This window comes from Miniopterus natalensis, chromosome 12 (genome assembly GCF_054644295.1).
Source record: "Miniopterus natalensis isolate mMinNat1 chromosome 12, mMinNat1.hap1, whole genome shotgun sequence".
NCBI lineage: Eukaryota > Metazoa > Chordata > Mammalia > Chiroptera > Miniopteridae > Miniopterus > Miniopterus natalensis.
In genome coordinates, this window is record NC_142092.1 from 25,155,067 (window position 1) to 25,175,317 (window position 20,251).

Here is a 20,251-nt window from a genome sequence, read left to right on the forward strand (position 1 = left end):
ATATATGCCTACTCAGATGGTATATTTGTTCATGTGTGAGTTTTGGCAAATTGTGTCTTTTAAGGAATTGGTCTATTTTTTCTTGGTTCTCAAAGTTTTCAGGATAGAGTTGTTGATAGTATTTCTTTATTATATTTTAATTTCCATGGGATCAGTAGTGTCCCCTTCTTTATTTCTGTTATTGGTTATTTGTGTCTTCTTTTTTTTCTTTTCCTTTTTTGCATTTGCCTGATTAGAGTCTTATCTATTGTATTGATTTTTTTCTGGAAACCAGCTTATGTCTTTGTTGATAATTTCAATTTCATTGACTTCTGTTCTAATTTTTATTATATATTTTCTTGTGCTTACCTTGTATTTAACTTGCTCTTCTTTTTCTACTTCTTAACTAATTTATATATTCAATGCTATAGATTTTCTCTAAGCACTGCTTCCACTTCATCCCACAATTTTTGTTTTGTTTAAAAATATAGAATTTTTATGTAAAAATTTTTAAGTTAAAATTTTAATATCTTGATATTTTCTTCTTTGACCTATGTCAAAAGTGTATTGTTTAATTTTCAAGTATGTTTATATTTTCCATGTATCTTTATTATTGACTTCCAGTTCATGCCATTGTTGTCTGAGAGCAGACATTTTATGATTTCTATTCTTTTAAATTTGTAAGGGTGCCCGGCCGGGCGTGGCTCAGCGGTTGAGCATCTACCTGGGATCCAGACGATCAGGGTTTGATTCCTGGTCAGGGCACATGCCCAGGTTGCGGGCTCAATCAATGCCTCTCATCATTGATGTTTCTATCTCTCTGTCTGCCTCTCCTTTCCTCTCTCTGAAATCAATAAAGATATATTTAAAAAAAAAACAAAACATTATCTTTAAAAGTAAATAAATAAATAATAAATAAATAAATTTGTAAGGGTATGTTTTATGGTTTTGTGGACCAGAATGTGTCTATCTTGGTAAATGTTCCATATGAACTTGAGAATAATATGCGTTCTTCTGCTGTTGTATGACTTCGTCTATACAAGTCCATTATATCCAGTTGATTAAGTGTTTTAGAGTTCAACGATGTCCTTACTGATATTCTCCATACTGCATCTGTCCATTTGTGATAGAGAGGAGTTAAAGTTTCCCCTGTAAAGTGGATGTATCTATTCCTTCCTATAATTCCATACATACCGTTTTTGCTTCACTTATTTTAACACTTACTAGTTAGGTACACATACTTCAAAGGTTTTTATGTGTTTTTGGAAATTCAGCTTCTTCATCATTATGTAATGCCCTTTTCTTTCCATGATAACTTTCCTTTCTTTGAAATCTAGTCTACCTGAAACTAATATAGCTGTTCCCACTTTCTTGCAATTAGTGTTAGCATGGTACATCTTTCTCCATCTATTTAGTTTTAATCTCTCTATATATGTCTTTATATTTATTAGTGGTTTTCTTATAGACAACATATACTTAGGTTTCTTTTTGGACCCAGTCTTACAATCTCTGTTTTCTAATTGGTCCATTTAGACCATTGATGTTCAGAAATTATTAAGATAGTTGGATTCATATCCATAATATTTGTTAGTCTTCTATTTGTTGCCCTTGCTCTTTTTTTCTTATATTTGTCTTCCAATCTGTTTCTGTTTTTTGTGATTTTAATTGAGCATTTAATATGATTCCATTTTCTTCCTTTCTTAGCATATATGTTATAGTTATATTTCTACATTTTTTAGTGGTTGCCCTAGAGTGTGCGATATACATTCACAACTAATCCAAGTCTAGTTTTGAATAGCACTAAACTACCTTACTGAGTACCTTGTAATAACAAAATAATCTTAATTTTTTCTTTTCATTCATTGTATCATTAATGTCATTTATTTCACTTATGTATACACATATTTAATCATATGTAATTATAAACACATACATAATTTAATACATTGTTGCTATTATTTTGAACAAACTGTTATCTGTTAGATTAGTAGGAATAAAAAAACAAGGTTTTATTTCATCTTCACTTATTCTCTAATGCTCTTCTTTATGTATATCAATGTCTAACCTTTATCATTTTCCTTTGTTTTAAAGAAATTTTTAAAAACATTCTCTGCAAGGCAAGTCTATTTGCAACAAATTTCCTCAATTTTTGTTTGTCTGATGAGTATTTATTTCTTCTTCAGTTTTGAAGGATAATTTCACAAGGTACAGAATTCTCCACTAATGAATTAATTTCTAACCCTCTTAACATGTTAAATATTTATCTTTACTCTTACTTGTATGTTTTTTTTCCTGTGCAAAAGTGGGCTGTAATTCTTACTTTTGTTTAGATACGGTGTTTTTTTTTCCAGCTCTCTCTTCTTTCAGTATTTTTTTTTAATCTCGTTTCAATAGTTTGAGAAAGGTATGCGTAGGTGCCTAGGTGTAGTATTTTGACACTTATCCTGTTTGGTGTTCTCTGAGATTTTTGGAACTGACATTAATTTGAGGAAAGCCTCAGTCATTATTATTTTAAATATCTCTTTTGTCCCTTTCTCTCTTTCTTCTCCTAGTATTCCCATCACGTGTGTATTACAATCTCGTAGTTATTCCCTTGTTCTTGGATATTCTACTATATTTTTCAGTCATTTGTTATGTTTGCTTTCCAGGTTTAGAGGTTTCTATTGTGAAATGCTCAAGGCAAGGATTCTTTCCTCAGTCATGTTCCCCCTACTAATAAGCCCAGAAAATGCACTTTACTTTTGTTACAGCGTTACAGTGTTTTTGATCTCTAGCATTTCTGTTTGTTTCTTTCTTAGGATTTCTGTGTTTCTGCTTACATACTGTTTACTTTATCCATTAGAGCATTTAGCTTATTAACTATAGTTGTTTTCAATTCCTGGTCTGATACTTCTAACATTCCTACCATACCTGGTCTTATGCTTCCCTTGTCTCCTCAAACGATATTGGTGTGTGTGTGTTTTGTTTTGTTTTGTTTTTTGCCTTTTGATATGCCTTGTGATTTTTTTTTTTCTTGAGAGCCGGACATCATGTACTGAGGAAAAGAAAATGCCATAAATAAGACTTTAGTAATGTGGTGATGATGTGTTGGGCCTGGGAAGAGCTCTGTCATTCTATGGTAAGGCCTCCGCCTTTCAGTGAATCTGTGCCCCTGAGCTGTGAGCCTCACATGTGCTTGTCGGTGTTTCCCTCCTTAGGCTGGGGGGATGGCTAACATGGGCGGGAATTGGGTAGCCTCCAGGGGTAGCATAGTTCGCTTTCCCTAGATCAATTAGCTGGCGTATGTCCCAGCTGATTAATATCTGGTTAATTAGCTTCTCCTGAAGGCTGACCTCCTTAAGAAGTATTAAAGTGGCCTGGTGTGTTTCAAAGTAGTTCCGAGTTCCCTCCTCAGGCTGGAAGCAGGAGGGGATTTTCCCCGGATGTTCACTGTGAGAACAGTGTGGAGGGCCCCCGACCGGTAGTGGGTCTCCCTGAATTTTTTAACACTTAGAGTAGACGGGTCTGAGCCTCCAGCAGTTTGTCAGTTGCAGCCGTGGACTCCCTGCCTGGCATGGGCATGAGGATGTTTCCTTCTCGGGTAAGCTGTGACTCTGCTTGTCTGTGCATGTTTTTAGGCAGTGGTTGGCTCTGTGTCCTCACTTCTTTTAAGGATGTAAGGACACTTGTTAATTTTCAGTTAATTTTCTTGTTAGGACAGCTTGTCAACTTCTAAGACCCCTACAGGCTGGTTTGGGTTCACAAACTTTTTAAATTACTGAATTTTATAAACATGGGGATATAGGTAGCAATGAGGGCCCAAGACCAGCGGGGCTCAATCTTTCATTTCCTCCTTCTTCAGAGTTTTGAATTTATTTCACAGCTACATATAATTTGTGAGGTGGGAGATTATTTGAAAGAAATGGAAGATGGTGGGCATAACATTTTGTTTCCTTTTATGTTGCAGATCTAACACATTAGTATCAAAAGTTTGGAGGTTTGGGATTTCTGGGAAGTGTTTATGCGTTAAAAGAATCTCACACGTGCACAGACATAAGAAAAAGCAAATTTGGTGGAACTGTATACGTTGTCAAAATCTTATTTAAAGAGTAGAAAAGCCTTTTTTTTGTATGTCTGAGTTTTGCATGTCTCTGGCCAGTTGGCCTAATGGGCCTCTGGCTGAAGCCTGAAGAGTGAGGTGCCAGGGGCCCGGGCAGTTGGGTGCTCTTCATCCCCTGCTTGGCACACAAGCCTGTACCTCCCCTGTGTGTGCGACTCCATCTCCTGCCCGCAGATTTATGCGGGGAGAAGACCCCTCTCCCCACTTCACCCTCTTTCTCTGCCTGCAGCCCTCCGCACCCCTCCGCCTTGTCTGCATGGCTGGCCAGGACCCTGTTGGCAGGTGAAGTGGTGTCTCTGTTCTGTGCGCAGCTGCTCCTGTAACAGCCGTTGCTTTTTTGTTACTGTAGAGGAACGCAGATGCTCTGCACACTTTCTAAGACTTACTCCAGGCCCTGGCTCTCAAGCTCTTGCTCTTCTGTGGCTCTCTTACCGTCTCCCTGATGTTCCTAATGAAGGCTCCTAAAGTAGCAGCGGAGAATTGAACCACTGAGTCAGAAACTCTGAGTAAATGCTTTGCTCTCCTAATAACTGCTAAGATTTTTATGCACATAGTGTAATACAACAGAAAAGCCACAGCAATGTGTTCAGTTGGAAGGACTATTGGTAATCTCTCATCATATTCTAAATTTACAGAACAAGAGAGGAAATTTCTGTTAAGACTCTTACGGTGGCAATTCATCCACCCCAAAGGAGAAGCTTGTTTAAGCTGATTGTTTGGATTGTGATCACCTTTTACTAATTTGTTTCAAAGAAGGATCCAGAACATCTTTTTATAAATCCCTTTGTTTATTCAAATACCATATTCCCTCTCTCTCTCTCTCTCTCCTCCTAGACTAGGTAAAATATTGTTCTGTCCACATTAATCACAACATTCCAAAGGCTCGGAGACTCCTGATAATTCATAGGACAGGCTTATGGCGAGGTTTTAGGCACAGTAAAATGTATAATCTGCCTCATCCAACTGAATGTCATGTTTGTTTTTCAAAGTAAAGTTGACTTAGCTATGGCATGAATAGAACAATTTTAGTGATTTAATTTAAAATTACAATTAGATTATTGAGTTCTTTCTTCCTCCTCGGTGCCCGCGGGTTCCTCGGAATTTCTGTTGGCGCTTTAATTGCGCGCACCTGTTCATCAGCGTGGTCTGCTTGAGCCGCCCTGTCTCCCCTTCAGTGGGACTGCCTTTAAGCGGGACGCCCTTAAAGCCCACTATGTGTCTTAAGATAAATCTACAAAAATTTTGGATTCTTTTAAATTTCCTAAGCGAGATTACCTATGTCACATTTCAGATGGTCTCAAAGAGCACAGGTCAAGGACGAGATGCTTTCAAGTCTTAACGTAGCCCTCACAGCCCTACACACAAAAAATCATATAAATTATTTTCATTCCAAATATTCATGATGGTAGATCATTGACATGAAAATGATTATTCACATGTTTCTTTGTCCCTGATGAACGTTGCAATTATGAATGATGAACAAAATAGAATTTATTAGCCTAAAATAACTTCAGATGGGAAAATTCAAAAATAGTCCACAGTCTTGTGATACCCAAGATGTTTTCTAAGTTTTTTGTGTTACAGGACAGAACAAAAATGTGAGAAGGAGGTAGTAAATGAGTATATCATGTCTATTAGAGTTAATTTAATTAAATAGGTGCCAGGTGCCACATCAAAAGTGTGACGAAACTGTTCCTATGGTTTTTTTACTCCTCAAATTAATGAACATAATTTTCACTGAGACTCAATGCCCGAGCTGACAATTTTTAGCTTTGCTTGATATCACTTAAAATATCATTCAGAAATATTCATAATAAAAGAGAAAGTACATGGCCAAGATTAAACTGGCACAGAGTAAAGCCATTGAAATAAAGCCTGGCATGAGAAGTTATGTTTTTCTTCTTCTAATATTATGTCTTGTGTTGAAATATGTGAAATTTGTGTTAAAATGATGATGGTAACTCAATACTGATAGCCAAGTGAGAAAAAGAAATGATTGTAAAATATTGATGGTCCCATAAAGATTAGTGAGGAAACTCCCTCCTAGTTTCAAAAATGTTTGAAATCTTTGCTTCCGGAGTGTTAATTGCATCTCTAAGAGAGATTCAAAGCCATAAAATAGAAAAAAGGAGAGTTTCAAATTAGCCCAAGTTGAATATACTCTGAATAAATATACTACACACATACAGGTGGGGCAAAAGTAGGCTTACAGTTGTGAGTATACAAAACGGAGTTTATTCTTGTATTAGTCTTTATTAATTATTGTATCATTTTCTAATACAAACAACTGCAAGCCTATTTTTTCCCTTCCCTATATAGAAAGAATCTACACTTACTAGGAAATATTCAAGCTTGTCATCGTCAACTATGATGTTAGCCATACGATTTTTAAAATATTCCTTATTAAGTAGAGGAAGTTTCTCGCTGTTCTAGTTTAGTTCCCTGAGAATTTTTGTAAAGAATAGTTGTTGAATTTTCTCAAATGCTTTTTCTGCCTCTATTGATATGATCATGTGTTTTCTCTTCTTTAGTGTGTTGATGTGATAGATTATATTAAATTCATTTTTGAGTGTTAGACCAGCTTGGCATACCTGGGGAAAATTAGTTAGTCATGCTGTATAATTATTTTTATACATTATTGGATTCAGTTTACTAATATTTTGGGGGGGGTTTTTTGAATATATGTTGACAAGAGAAATGGTATGTAGTTTTCTTACAATACCTTTTTCAACCACCGTGTTGCATACTGCAGGATTTCATTTTTTAAGGCTGAATAATAATCCGTTATATGTATATATCACATTTTCTTTTTCCATTCATCCATCAGTGGACATTTAGGTTTTATGCCTATTGTGAATAGTGCTTGGATATTGTGAAAAGTGCTGCAATTAACATGGGAGTTCTAATCTCTTCAAAGTCCTAATTTTACATATTTGGATATGTACCTAAATTATATATGATTGCTAGGTCATATGGAAGTTTTGTTTTTAATTTTTGAGGATCTTTCTTCCTGTTTTCTATAGCAGAGAACCATTTTACATTTCCATCAATGGTGTGTAAAGGTTCCAATTTCCTCACATTCTGCCAGTCTTGCCAACACTTTTTAAAAAAATAATTGACATCCTGACAGGTGTAAGGTTTCTCATTGTGATTTAGATTTTCATTTCCCTGATGATTAGTGATGTTGAGCATCTTTTTGTATTCCTGGTGGCCATTTGTATGTCTCTTGAGAAGTTCCTATTCAAATTCATAGCCCATTTTATAATTGTATTTTGTTTGTTTGGTTTTGATGTTTTGCTACTGAATTGTGGCATTTCTTTATATATTTTGCATATAGATCGCTTATCAGATATATAGTTTGCAGATATTTTCTCCCATTCTGTAGACTGTCTTTCACTCTTGATTGTTTCCTTTGCTGTGCACAACCTTTTGCTGTTGGATATAGTACTTTTTTCTATTTTTGCATTTGTTGCCTGTGTTAATTATGTTGTATCTGTTCGCCCATTGCCAAGATCAGTGTCAAGGAGGGTTTTCTCTCTCTTTATTTTCTTCTAGGAATTTTATGGTTTCAGATTTCACATTTAAATCTTTAATCCATTTTGAGGTTTTTGTGTGTGTGTATTTTATGTAAAATGAGTTCAATTTCGTTCTTATGCATGTGCATATTCAGTTTCCCCAACACCATTTACTAAAGCAAATGTTACTTGCACCTTGTGTATTCTTCGCACCCTTGTCCATGATCATTGACTGTATATCTGAGTACTTATTTCTGGGCTCTCTGTTCTGTTCCACTGGTCTATATATCTGTCTTTATGACAGTAGCACACTGTTTTAAGTGTTATAGCTTTGTAACACTGTATACTTAAATATCAAAAAGTGTGATGCCTCCAACTTTTGTTTTTCTCTTTCAAGGTTGATTTACTGGGAGGGATCTTTTATGATTTCATATAAATTTTAGAGTTGATTTTTTTCTATTTATGTAAAAAATATGACATTGGTATTTTGAAAGGGATTTCTTTGCATCTGTAGATTGCTTCACGTAGTATGGACATTTTAACAATATTAAATCTTACAGTCCATGAGCATGATATCTTTTTATTGTTTGTCTTCTTTAACTTTTTTCATCAATGTTTTGCAGTTTTCAGTGTACAAGTCTTTTATCTCATTAGTTAAGTTTGTTTCTAAGTGTTTTATTCTTTGGGATTATTTTCCTAATTGCCTTTTCAAATAGTTTGATGTTAGTATGGGTAAACATAAGTTATTTTTCTGTTCATTTTGTATCTTACATTGTACTGAATTAGTTATTAGTTTTAACATTTTAATTTTTTGTGGTATCTTCAGGGTTTTCTGTATATAAGATCATATCATCTGCAAACAGGGACAATTAAAATAATAGTCAACAATAAAAAATAATAAAATTAAAAACAAAGATTATAATGTAACCAGAATTGGTCTGTTTGACTGACTTGGGGAGCGAATGGAAATTGAACACTTGGGAGTAGGAAATAGAGATGATTCTTTCAAGGATTTTTGTTTTAAAAGGGATGAGAGTAATATGGTGGTAGTTAGGGAAATAAAGTCTCACTTCTAAATAAAACTTGGTTAAAGAAGTCTCAAGAGAAATTAAAAATATTTTGAACTAATTAAAATGAAACTGATTAAAACTTGTGAGACATAGTGAAAATAGTGCGTAAAGGGAAACTTACAACATAGAATGTATGTGTAAGAAAAGAAGAAACATTCAATAACTTTCACTTAAGGAACTAGAAAAAGAAGAGCAATTTAAACTCAAAGAAAGCAGAAGGAAAATAAATAAAAGAACAGAAATCAATAAAATTGAAAACAGGAAAAAATAGAGAAGTAAAAAAATAAGCTTGTTCTTTGAAATGATCAATGAAATTGATAAATCTATAGCTATTCTTATTAAGAAAAAATAGAAAACACTGTCAATATCAGAAATAAAGGATGGATTATCATTACTGACTTGGGGACATTCATCGATAACAGAGGAATACTATGAGCAAATCTCTGCCCATCAGTTTGATAACTAATATGATGTAGGCCAATTTTTTGAAGGATGCACACTAACAAAATTCATGTGAGAAGAAATAGGTCATCTGGACAGACCTATATCTATTAAAGAAATTGAATCATTAATTAATAACATTTTATAAAGAAAACATAAGACCTAAATGATGTTACTGGTGGAAATATTTTTCTCATATTTCAAATATTTTATTAATTAATGAAATAAATAGTAGATGTTAAAACTGGTTTAAGGGAGAATTTCAAAAACAAATATTAACAGCCATTAGAAAGACTGAAATGAATTTACAAAAACATTTGTCAATATGTTTCATTTTTTATTAGAATTCTACAGCTTTCCAAGTTTTAAAATCAAAGTCGGTGAAAGGCCGAGATAACCTGGAAGGATACACTCAATGGGACAGTAATCATTTTTGTCTGTTTCATTGGCTTCATAAGTTTTCCTGACATCTGCTACCAATGAATGGGTAGGAGCTCTTATAGAAACTCAAATTAGTTATAGAATATAAAGTTATATTTTCTTTGTGTATTTCAGAAGTAATATATTCTTTTTGCAACTCTCCATGTTGTCACCTTCCAGAACTATTACTACCACCTACCATTGACACCTATTTGAATTGGCTCACATTCACATACTGCAGAACTGAAGGGTCCTAACTCCGATGAAGTGAGAAAAACTCTACCCAAACTGAATTCAAACCTCATTAATATGAGGAGACCCCAAACCATAGATCCTCAGTTTACAACAATTTAGGAAACTGCCCTTTTGTTTTAATTGGATTGCCTTTTTCCTAGGATTCAAATTTAAGATCTGTTTGTGATTCCATTCTGTTCATTCATCTATCCAGTCATCCAGCCTTCTAATCACTAATACTAGGAATAATTCAGTGACTTAGTATTAATGCTAAGTCACTGGGATAACCTTATGACAAATTAGCAGAATATTTCTAAATCCTCTCACCTACACCTTTCCAGGCAGCTGTCTTCTGATCCAGGAAACCAGCATGGCGTCCTGTGGAAGTAGCAGGGTGCTGGAGAGAAAGGAACTCAAACTTGGTAGTTCTTCCCCTCTTTGGGCACATTATTCATTTGTAAAATATGGTGACTTTGATTCCCACCACTTCATGAAATTGTGATAATTAGGGATGCACTTGACAAATGTTTAATCGCTGGGTGCAAATTCCTTTAGCGTGCCATGTCACCATTCCATCTGTGACTCAGGTTCAGGCCACATGCCTGACTCTCTCCCTCGCATTTACATTCTTATTTTATTTCCAGGCAGTCATTCATGAAAAATTTCATAGCTCAGCTCATTTTGATTGGTATTCTAGAATAATATCACTCATTATCTCATAATAATGTTGTAATAATTAATATTATTTTAATGGCATAATCACTGCTAACCTTTTTATAGCTCAGCTGCTGTGGGCTGTAATTATTTAACTTTTTAAAACTTTTTCTGTATACTCATCATGAATGACTTTATCTATTCTTATAGCTGTAAATGTTTATTGAGCTATCTTTAGCAACCATTTAAGAAATTACACAATCTCTTCCAGATCCTGGAAGCAGAGAAAACACTTGCTAATTTATTCTGTGAGATCATCCAAACAGAATCAGATACAAGAAAGGAAAATTTCTTACCAATGTGTCTTATGAACATAGATCTTAAAATCCTCAACAAAGTATTAGCAAATGTATTCCAAAAGTGCACAATTTTTTTCAAAAACTTGTTATTCCATCCAAACACCAAATTATCACGTGTTCTCAAAGAATCCTTCTTTTCCCCCATACTGAAAATATGATTGCCTAAAATAATGCTGTGGGGTGGGAAAAACAATGAAGATGACAAAGTAAGAAATATTGCCTCACTTGTGGGTAAAATTCAATTACCTAATTTTTTGCCCAGACTTTTTAAAGAAATTAAGTAAACCTATTTGCCAGTGAAATATAGGTCAACTAAATTAACTGCTGTTCTATTTTGTTCTATAATAACTCAGTTAAAAATGCTCGTGAATATGAACTGTTACCAAACATGACTTTGGGACAAAAAACATCTGAAAAATTCTGTTAAACTTGATGTAAATGATATGCTTAATGATTATTAAAAAGATTTTTAGAGCAGAGACTGAATAAAGAAAATTGTAATCACCATTATCTTCACAGAAGGTGAGCAGGGGCATTTTGCTCTAAGGAAACTGATATTTATTAAGCATATGAGCTTCAGGAGATATATTTATAATCATTATAATTTAATCTTCCCACCAAGCCAATTCGATAATGCTGTCCTAAATGTGACAGAAGAGGAACTAGCCCAGTGTGGATTAAATATATTTCCTATAGTAACACAACTAAGTGTAGGACAGTGGTATTAATTTAGGAGTAATAGCATCCAATGAGAGCCTGGCTCCATTCATTAATGGAGATTTGGAGAAAGCATTCGATATTAAAGAACCCTAACATACACTTTCTTCTGTATTGAAGCTGTTTTGTTACGGAATGTTTTCAGGTGTAAGCAGAATATTTGGCTCACAGTTGCTTAAGCAAATAACATCTTCCCTCTCTTTCATATGCTCACACACATTAAAATTATTTTAATGTTATAATCACTGTTAACCTTTTTATAGCTCAGCTGCTTTAGGCTATACTTATTTGTTTATTTATAACTTTTTCTGCATCCTCATGAATGAGTTTATCTATTGCTATAGTTGAACACACACATTCATACAAAAACAGTAGGAAGGCAGTCTGGGGCAACTGAAACTCTAACAACATCTTGTGGAAATAGGGTCCTGTTTTCCTGTTCTACCATCCTTATTGCCTGGAATCTTGTCTTGGCCCCTTGGCCCCTAGTAATAATTAGACATTATATTTCTGTTTAAGGAAGGGCGTACAAGGGTAATGAAGCAAAGTTTGAACCTGCTGAATCTATTTTTGTTTTGTCTTGTTTTAGTCAGGAAAGCAAAATCTTTCTGAGAAACTTCACAAGCGACGCCATCTGCTCCTTCGTAGTACGTGATTATTTGGAGACAGCTCTCCATGAGTCTTTATGCCTTTGTGTCTCTGCAGAGGCGCTGACAGTGTTTTGTTCTTCGCAGCCTTTCTAGGCCTTCACAGGACAAGTGGCCTTGTCAGGCTGTCCCAGAGCAGAGGCAAGCTGCTGTGTGGTCCAGTAACGTCAAGATAGCGTCTCCTTCAGGGACAAAGGGCAGGCATCTTTGCTTGGTCCCTTGTAAAAGGCTGAGGTTCCCTAAGCTCAGAGTCCCCTTTTATAATGCAACTCACTGGGCGTGTAGGGTTCCACTGCCTCTCACTGTATTGCCTGCGGGAACTGAGGTTTGGGGGGTCTGTGAGAGGGACTCCATCCCGGCCCCCTGACAGCCTTGCCCGTGCCCGCAGAGGCCGCTCAGGCCGGGCTTCGCTGCCGCTGATCGACGTGGTGGCTGAATGCCCCGTGACCTCCTGGAAGATGAGATCATGAGAAGTTTGTGAAGAGCTGTTCCGGGGCCATTTTCCACTTGCCTCCCTGCTCCCCTGGGAGGCTGGCGTGAGACTGTTTTTCATCGCCTGCCTTCCCGCTTCGGATGAGCCGCGAGGCTGTCTGCCTTGGCTTCCTAGGGTTCAGCTGTAGGCTCTGAACTGCTTGGCCGCAGCGTGACACCGACCCTCAGCGGCGGGGCCTCCCACGCTCGGTGTATTGTCGTCTTTCTGTTTCCGTCTTATCCTAAGGCACAAATGACACAGAAGCAGGCACCTTTGCTTTTCTTGATTTTTGCTGTCTATGTAATAAATAGTCTTAATTTTCAAAGGGCTAACCCTTTCTTTACTGGCTAAATTTTTCAACCATCAGCAGGAAAAAATGATGATAAAACTGTGATTACTGCTGTTGTTGTAAATAATAACTGTACATTGTCTTTGATCCAGAGAGCAGTGTCTCCCACCAGCATCCATGAAACTGTGACAGGCACTTTTGTTAGGTTGCAAATAGTGTAAAAGGTCAGAGCTTTCAGAGCTCTTGACAATGACATTGGCTAGAACTGTGTCACATGTATAGTAAGTCCAGCTAGAACATGGCTGGGAGAAAAGACTGTTATACAGGTTGAGTCCCCAACCAACAATGTCTACCATATAAAACTAAACTCCTGTAAGCATAAGAGATTAATATAAAGCCCTATGTTTAACTAATAACATACTTAAGACATAAAGTAAAATTCACAACTCTCATCATAGTTTCTTAGGTAACACACTACTATAGCTTTACTTAATTTCCTTACCTGACACCTCTTTAAAATAAAGAAACACTATTTAAATTATGTAAATAGTTGACTATTTTCAATAAACAGACTCTAGAGGGGATCAGGAAATATGTTTCGGAGCATTTAAATACTCTGGGTTCTTTCCTCGTATGCTTAGGAAGTCATTATCTGTTGAAGTCAGGAGCACTTAAATTGTTTTGAGACTTTAAAATACAGATGTTAAAAAAAGTTATTAGTTTAAAAAATGATCCTTTTAGGAGTTGAATGTACTTCAGTGCTAATTATAACTTTTAATGATTGTAAAGTGCCCTGGGAGACTTGAATGGAGAAGATTGAGAGACTACATTTCCACTGTAAATTTTCCTTCCCATACACAGTGTAAGGGTAAAGAAAATGTGTTTGAACACCCAAAGGACAGAGCTAATTGTATAAAGTTCAGTAAATGCTAACAGTTTCCCAGTGACCCAGGAGTCACGTAAGGGAATTACAGACACATGTTCTGAGAAATCTTTGGCAGTATTAGTTTTCTCAAGTTTAAAAAAAAGGGGCTGAGAAAAATTTAAACAATGATATTGCTTGCTTGGTCTATAATAGATGTTATTTAAATCAGAAGTACTTGGAAAAGACACTGTAATTTGTGATTCTATTATGGGAATTAACTACTTGCTTCTAATTGACTTTCTGAAAACTTTGTGATTTGCCAGCAATATACTCGTAAATTAAAATTACTCACAAAATCTTAAAAGTCAGGGTCACGGGCACTGTAAATTTACCGGTTACCTAATTAGTTGTCAAAATACTGTTCCCTGAAAACATTATTTCTGGACCTGAAAACTTTATTTGAATTGCTCCATACAATGGTTCGTTTGAACTCAACCATTTAACATTCCGTTCTCCAATTCTTTGCTCTCTTGTGGTTGCTGCAGTTCAAGAGGCTAATGGTGCCATTTCTCTTCATTGTCAGCTATGAGCATCGCATTATGGGTAGAAGAATCAAGTGCTCTTCCCTTTGGAAATCGAGCAAGGCCTTTTACAAGGTAAGCTCTCTCTTCCATATCATTAAAAGGCTTGTCCAAATTAGGTACTTCATGTCCAAACCTGATCAGTTCAAGTAAGAAATGTTTATTTTCTGCTTTGTCTCACCACTGAAACATGATTACAGATGGGGCTTTGGTTTTTCCCCATATCCTTGGGAAATCCCAAGGAATGGCCTATGGACTCTCTAGTTTTTAATTTCAAATCTGTAAAATTATATGGATATTTTGGGGGGGAAAGGAGAACAAATTGAAGATGTGTCAAGTGGTTTAATGACAAATATTTTTCATTTTCAAATATTAATCTGTCTGCGAACCCTATCAGAGATTGAAATCCAGACTGAATAATAACAAGGCCAGTAAAATCTCTAAAAACAAGTGATTTTAGTACTAATGAGGTTTATTGCTCTTGTCCTTTTAAGAGTTTATAGACCATTTGTCAGTGTTCCAAATCAAACCAATAATTAGAACACCTACAGTAACAATTTAATAATTGTTGACATTTAATGAAGACTTAATTGCCAGGAACTTTTCTAAAGCCCATCCCAATAATATGAAGACTCCAAGAAGTGGACTATATTTATGAATTGATGCTCACACAGATTGCACATTTCATATTTTATGATTCCTACATTAATGGTAAAGTATGAAAGTTGAGATTTTCTATAGTTTATATAATTCATTTGATATAATTAATTCCAAAGTATATAAAATAATGTCCAGGTATCTCTCCATGGACACCATAGGATATTACATCACTGAGTTTGTGGCCTGTGATAGACATGGTTTTCCATAAAAAACACAACAAAAAAACGTATCAACCCAGTTGTAAGAAAAACCAGGAAACAGATTCAATGGTAATTGTATGCTATTTAATTTCTCTGCCCTATTTCTTTTACATTTATTATTTTGATTTTTTTGAGGGTAAGTATAAATAAATCATTGCTGTTGGTTAGAAGTAAATGCCTACATCCTAGTATCATTGTGTTGGTGTGTAGAGGACTGTATATAGGAAAGGCAGGCTGACTTGAGAAATTGTGAATAAAGTAAAAGAAAAATGTTTGCAAGGTAAACATGCTGGTAAACCAATCATTTCTTAGAAAGTTAATTGGTGGATAACTTTGGATATAAAACTAAGAAATGTATCCAAGAAATATTTCTATGATGGAAACTTCCATATTTACTGAAAGCTTTTATTTGGTACCTACTATATCATACTTGATTATGAACACCTTGGGTTTCTAGAAAATGATGTAAAATGTATTTTCTACTTCAGAGTTCATGGAGTTAATGTATAAAGGGCATTTTTCTGATTTTCCTTCCCATAGTTTTATTCCTTTACTTTCACACCAATCCCAAAGGGTTTTTGTTGTTGTTGTTTTCTACTTTGTTTGTTTGTAGGTATGTTTGTGTTACTGTTTTTATTATTCTTAACTTGATTCTACCGAGGTGTGCTACCAAGCCCAAACTAATTTTCTAGGCTGCATCCCGGAACTTCAAGGAACATCCTTGCTGTCCTTCATAGGTTTTAGCTTTTCACACTCATCAGTTTTTCACATTCAGTAATTTTTTTATTTGTAATAGTCACCATTTATCAAAGTATAAATTGATACATTATTTATTTAAAAGTCTCCCTTCCCCTCAGGATTAGAATTAAATAAACAAAAAGAGAGCTATAGAGACACAGCCCTATCATACTTACATGATTAGAAGGAAACCTTACTCTCTTTTTATCAGAATCAAAATGTAGAGAAAAGGGGATTAACGTTATATTAATCCACATAGCTTGATAAATATTTTTGTATGGGCAGGACTTGATAGGCTTAAAATAAAATATAGCTATATTTCATTATTTTAAAATGTGCTCTCTCTGATTTTCTGTCTGGACTCCTGAACATATCTTATGAGGGTTTCTATAATTAGGAAATATTTTGTGTTTATAAAACATCCATTCCAATATAATATAAAAACTCAACCTCATATACAATGCCAATAATTTACCCTCTCTTCAAATCCATTCTTTCGTTTAGTTCAGGAATCACCAGTGGCAAAGAGAAGCCTGGGTCAGTCTTCAACACCTCCTTTTCCTCTCCTCTCCTCTCGTTATTTTAGAGCCATGGCCCGGAGGATGGGAGAAAGGCGCTAGGGCTGCCTTATTTGCCTGGTGCAGTTGTCGTTATCTCTTCGGGTGATAGCCGCTGGCCATCCTGCCTGCTGCTGTTGCCCATATGCACGTGGCTGCTTTATTGCATTTATCGTATTTGCTTTTGACCCTCCACAGTGGCACAGTGCACCGTTCCCTGACACGAGGCCTGACCTCTCCCGATGATCTTGTGACCTCCCCCCGCCCTCACATTCCATTCTGTGGTTGTCTGCCACACACAGCTTACCGCTAACGTTCTTCCACACTGGTCAGGACTCCTAGTTTGGGGCCCTTGGCAAATTGACTCAGGCCATCTATTGCCATGGAGCTCATTTGTTCCATAGAATGTCACGCATCCTAGTTCTGCCAGATGATAAAAGAGTAATTTATTCATATGACAACCAATCTCTTTATCCTGTGTTTGCAAGCTGGTATAGCTTGTATTTAGCCTTTGAATTTATTACTTGGTGAGACCCAGAATATGTCCCAATTTCCAGAGTACACGTATCCTTCTGTCCCCAAAAGTCCCTCACTTCGTATGGTGGGCTAAATTATGCCCCCCTACTGTTAACTATGTTCTGATTCTCAGTCCTTATGAATGTGTTACTTATGTCGCAGGAAGAACTTTGCATGTGTGCATAAGACCCTGAATGGGTAGGTTATCCTGCATTAGCAAGGTAGGCCCATAACTGCCAAGGTCTAGATAAGAGGGAAGCAGAAGGGCAGAGAAAGAGGGGGTGAGACAATGGAAGCAGAGGTCAGATCAGAGCGATGTGGGCAAGCAGCCTCTAGAAGCTGAAAAAGGCAAAGAATGATTTCCCCCCAGGGCCTGCAGAAGGAATGAGGCTCTAGCAATACTACGATTTTAGCCCTTATCATATTTTCGATCTCCAGGACTATATAAGATAATAAATTTGTGTTGCTGTAAACCACACATTTGTAGTAATTTGTTACAGCAATAACAGTCAGCAGAAACGCCATGCTGTATTCAAGAAGCTATGTGAAGTTGGTTCTATAATTTTGCAATCCAGCCATTTTATAATTCGAGACCGAGGTGCCTGGCTTTCCTTCTTGAAAACAATCTACAGAGGTACAGTTTGGGGAGTAGAGGAGAAAAGTCGCAGTAGCCTTGTGACATTCATCAGTGACTCTCTCTCTGGGTTTCTGATTTCCTCTTCAACAGTTTGATGGTGACAAAGATGAAGGTTCCCGTTCCATCTGTTCTGTCCCTTTGTAGTTCCTGCCTAGATGCGTGTAATACTTCTCAGTTTTCGAAGACGTATGAATCAAGCTCCCAGCAGCAAATAAATGGCACACTTACTATTTTTCAAACAGTGTTTAATAATAGGACACTGACAAAAATAAAGAGAATCATAAAGGACAGTACAGTGCTCTGTATGTTTCCTTCAGAAACAAAAGGAAGAAGCATTTATTAGGAACCTGAGAAGAAACTTAATAGAGAGGCTGCCTTGAGCAGACTTGCCACCTTCCCCAGAGGTGGCCTTCCTCTCTCATGCCTTCTGTATCTGCCAGTGTCCCCCACTGGCCAAAACCACTCAGGAGCCAGAGAGCAAGAGCGTCCAGTGTGTTTCTGTGGGGTAGAAAGTTGGAGAATAATATATATATATTTTTAATTCTTACCCGAGGACATGCTTACTGATTTTTAGAGCAAGGGGAAGGGGGGGAGGGAGAGAGAGAGAGAGCAATGTTTATATAGTATGTTAAATTGTATTGGGACCCACTAAGATATCTCCAGTTACCTGAAGGAACTTCATAAATTTCTGAAATATTTTTATTCACTTCAAACTTTTTTTAAATACTCACCCAAGGATATGTTTTTATTGATTTTTTTTTTGGGGGGGGGAGAAACATTCATCCATTGCACTGGGAATTGAAATTATAATTCCATGCTTCCAAATATCAAGTGTTTAATGAGCAGCCAAAGCTGAGAGCTCGCCCTTACACCAGGCTATCCTATCCCAGTTGCTCCCCAGCCCTTCCCTGTTCTGATACAGTGTCAGAAATACTGTTTTGGTGTGTGCTTTTTAATCTTATTTTCAGTGGAGTGCTTAATAATTCAAACTTCTATGCTAAAGACGCCCAAGCTCTGCTAATTGCTCACTTGTTTTATGATAAGGTCAGGCTCATTATAAAAGCCAACCTTGATTCCTAAGTGATATGCTGAAACATGGGTAAAGAATCAAGGGAAGGGTTAGGATTTTAATGTGTAGACCTCTCTCTTAAACTAAAATGACCCAGCAATTTGACAGCTACAGAGTTAATCACAATATTTTTCTTGCTCTAAGTGGGAGCAGTCCTGGGCCATCTACTTCCAACACTGAGCCCTGTCCCTGCCATCCCAGCGCCATTTATGTTTGTCCTGCTGACTAGTATTGCTGCGTAGTTTACGCTCCAGCCGCCTGAAAGTTGGAGGGGAAAAGATGCCTTGAACACCTTGGAGCCTGCACCACTGGGAAAGGACCGCTTCAGTACGAAATTGCTTTTAAGACCAATGGAAGTCATTTCCTCTTTTTCTTCATTTTTCTATGTTTTCATTTTTAACATGGGAACAATAGCCTTATTTTATCAACCTCAGCAGACTCTTGTTTAGTTTCACTAATCAATATTGTTACAATATTTTGAAGCCTTTAAAGATGCTACAGGGTTGGTGTTGGTTTTTTTATTTTATGTTCCACAAATGTACACAATTGGTGTGGTTTTTGGGTTTTTTTAATCCACAGGCAATACATAGCTCACGGTATTATAACTTAAATTACTGCTAGCTTTCCCATTATTGTGTATATTAGACTATGATACTTAGTTCTCAGCAAAGAGACCTGAAAAAGGTTCTGAATATGTCTTATTCATGTTAGAAAATGAGCAACCCGCTGAAGAATACCAGAGAACATCTCCCATAAATCCCATTTCCCTACCCGTAGCTCAAAGGCAGAAATAAGATCGGAAAAATGGATTCCATGAAAGCCAAAGGAGGACAATTAAATTAGGAGGAAAGTTAGCTCTACCTAAGAAGCACACAGCATATACAGAGGAATATTTATGTAATTAGTGCTCACATATAAAAGTACGCTGAATGATGGAAAAGGCTTTTTCAATTTTTGTTCAGTAGGATGATTAAATGAAGAATTGAAACAATCTGTTTGTTTATATTGAATTAATATAAGGAAAACTATTCTTAAAATCCAACAAATGCTTATTTAAATAGTTCAAACAGCAATTTCCAGGATTTTAGGTACTTGCATTTCATCACTGTTTTACTGCAATAGATAATATTTTTTAAAAAACAAAAAATTTTCTCTTAAAAATTGAAGTGAAGCCCTGGCCTGGTGGGTCAGTTGGTTGGAGTATTGTACATACACCAAAAGGTTGTGGGTTTGATTCTCTCTCCCTTCCTCTCTCTCAAATCCATGAAAACATATCCTCTGTTGAGGATTTAAAAAAATTACATTTAATAAAAATATTTCAGAAATTTACAGTTCCCTCAGGGAGCTGGAGATATCTTAGTGGGTCCCAATATAATTTAACAACATACTATATAAAACCCTGAAAGCCTAATGATGAAATTATTTCTCTTTTTACTTTCTTTCAAATCTTTTTTTCAAGCCAATAGTTTTGTTTTTGTTTTTCAAACTTACTCATTTGTGCTGAGGTGACAATTCTGAAGGCAGCCTTTGTA

At 36.1% G+C, this 20,251-nt stretch overlaps 1 long non-coding RNA gene across 3 annotated transcripts in view; it reads left to right on the plus strand.

The window, feature by feature from the left end:
• Positions 1-20,251, plus strand: part of LOC107545436 (uncharacterized) — a 284,522-nt gene that overhangs the window by 216,892 nt on the left and 47,379 nt on the right. For all 3 annotated transcript variants that reach the window (XR_001604023.2, XR_001604024.2, XR_015715437.1), the window contains exon 4: positions 14,345-14,417. This is a non-coding gene — a long non-coding RNA (uncharacterized LOC107545436). The remainder of the gene's footprint in view (positions 1-14,344; positions 14,418-20,251) is intronic.